At 36.8% G+C, this 2,585-nt stretch overlaps 1 long non-coding RNA gene across 1 annotated transcript; it reads left to right on the top strand.

The window, feature by feature from the left end:
* Positions 1–642: 642 nt before the first annotated feature.
* On the top strand, positions 643–1,797 carry LOC116675166 (uncharacterized). Its single transcript, XR_004328305.1, has 3 exons — positions 643–652; positions 987–991; positions 1,673–1,797. It is a non-coding gene; the product is annotated as an uncharacterized LOC116675166 (long non-coding RNA).
* The last annotated feature ends 788 nt before the right edge of the window (positions 1,798–2,585 follow it).

Raw genomic sequence — 2,585 nt, forward strand, 5'->3', positions numbered from 1 at the left:
TAATTCCGTTAACGTTAAAAAAACATACAATTAGTGCAGAAATGCATCCCTTTCTCTATTTCCCTGAGACAGTGAACTAACTATAAACCAGCAGAAGTAACCGAGCTCCAGCAGCTGTTTGCTAGTCTTTTAGCACGTGATATACGTTACAGCTTTCAGGGCCAATGACTTACGCTCCGCCAATAAGAGAATCCTGATGTGTTGTTTCATGTTTCCTCTCTATTTGACAAAGAGTCAAGCTGCAGTATTACACTGATATTTAATTTTATGTGAATGTCTAATTTTGAATGTTTCTGTAACCGTCATGACTAACCATAGACTATAATAATAATATTAATGGACAGAGCGTGTGTGACGTCACCCATCAGTCTGTAGAGATCTGATATGAGTTGTCAAGTTTGCGTTTATGGGTGCAGCCATCCTGGTTGTGGATGTGATGATTTTAGACGAGAGGGCGGAGTGAGAGAGGAGCCACAGACCGGTGGGTGGGATATAGAGTCTATGGGCGGGATTTGACTGACGTTAGCTGAGAGTTAGCAACGCTGCTCTACCGTTACTTCAGCTAACCACTTTCACTGGCAATGTGGATGCAACTGCTGCTGAAAGCTAGCCTACATAATTCAAGGTAAGATGTAGCTTTGCTAGGTTTTAAGTATATCTTTATCCCATAGTTAGTACAAATAAGAGGAGTCACATTGTAAAGTAAATGTATCTGAAGTTACCATGTAAATTGTCTGTAACGTTAGCTTGCCACTTAGCTAGCTATGGTAAAACATGCTAACCTTCATTTTCTGCAAATCAAAGTTTACTGTTCTAAATTTAAACGTAGTGTCAGCAAAATGCGAAATGGTGATTGGTAATGCTTATCACTATTTAACGCTAACTATTAACACATGTATAACTAAGTTTCTTATAACGTTTAGCTAACTGTAAAAACCATAATGCACCAATAATGTCGTGCTACTGTTTGCCCTGTCAGTCTAAAGTTGGTGTATTTAACCTTGACATGCTGTTAAGAGCTAATGTTAGCGGAAATAAGCTAATTTAACTAAGTTACAGTTACAATAAAGAACAATGGACTGTTGTTGATTCATGTGTATTCTCCTAGCTAATTAATAAAGTACAGTTGCATGCTAGTGTGCATAGATATTTAACATAAGGGGCTTAAACGGAAATTGTGATTCTTTCTTTCAGAAATAGGATTGCTGAGAGCCAAGATGGCAAGTTTGCCTTTACCTAAACCACAGCAGTGTTTTATGTGTGGAACTTACATTGGATTGTAAAAGGTGAACTGCACTATTTAATGTGCAATAAAAGGTCTTTTTAGAAATACTTTTGTTGTTTTTCTGAAGTGACTATAGGGACATACAGTATTGTAGTCATACAAGAAGACATGAATTTGTAATTAAGTCAAGTGTAATTGGAAATGCACTAGGTGCTGTTCAATTTGTGTAGGGTTATTGTAAATTCATAACAAGTATGATCACAAATTGCAAAGGAAAAAAAACGTATTCAATCTAATGATAAAATCAAATGCAGATTTTTAGAGTAAAACTAAACCATACAAGGACATGCAATGTCAAGATCAAAGTCTAACAGTTTAAATACAATAAAATATACATACAACATATAAATGATGTACTTACTGTACTTCTGAAGTGGTAACTATTAGGAACAGGACCCAAATGTAGACAGAACACAGAGACAGGAGTGTGAATTAACAGGTTTATTTAAAGTACTCAAGTATCAAGTCTAGATTTTTGAGGGGGAAAAGCACATTCAGGTTTCCCGGGTGAACAGGTCTGGTGGTTTCCAGGAAGGCGCGAGTCCGTCAGAGGAGGACAGTAAGCCGGCTAGTGGTGGGGGGGTCCAGTGGATGGCAGGAGTGAAGCAGGAGTCAGGTTCCAATGGCAGCTGAGGCACAAGAGAAAGGATAGTAACAGGCAAATGCACAAATAAGTCAACACACTCTTAAAACTGCTGGGTTAAAAATAACCCAACTTGGGTCATATTGGTAACCCAGTGCTGGGTCAAATATGGACCGATCCATCGCTGGGTTGTTTTGACCCAGCAGGGTTGGGTTATGGCTTGGCATGCTGGGTTATATTTTATACCCAACAACTGGTTAAAATAACCATGTTGTTGGATTAAAACGACCAAAAATGGGTTAGAAAAATACAACCCATTTTCTGGGTTATCTGTATTTTTTTTTCACTTGATTTTCACGTTAAGAAATGTATTGATGATATTATGAAATAATCAAAAACATCCCAGCATTTTGTTTTATTGCTTCAAGCCAAATATATTTACTTTAGACAAAATAAACATTACAATTAATTTCAGTTAACATTACAAATAGTATAAAAGAATACAAAAGTAATTTTACATTCTTGATTTAAAACATGTGATGCGTCACTTATTACATCACTAAACGGACAAAAAGTCACAATTTCTTAAACTTCATGCATTGAACTTTCAAACCAACTGTTAAATGTTAAAGCGCCCAAAAAACAATCTCTTTTTTCTGGGATTTGGGGGTTATTTGTGTCTCTGGTACACACACACACACACACACACACACACAC

This window comes from Etheostoma spectabile, unplaced genomic scaffold (assembly GCF_008692095.1).
Source record: "Etheostoma spectabile isolate EspeVRDwgs_2016 unplaced genomic scaffold, UIUC_Espe_1.0 scaffold00001599, whole genome shotgun sequence".
Taxonomy (NCBI): domain Eukaryota; kingdom Metazoa; phylum Chordata; class Actinopteri; order Perciformes; family Percidae; genus Etheostoma; species Etheostoma spectabile.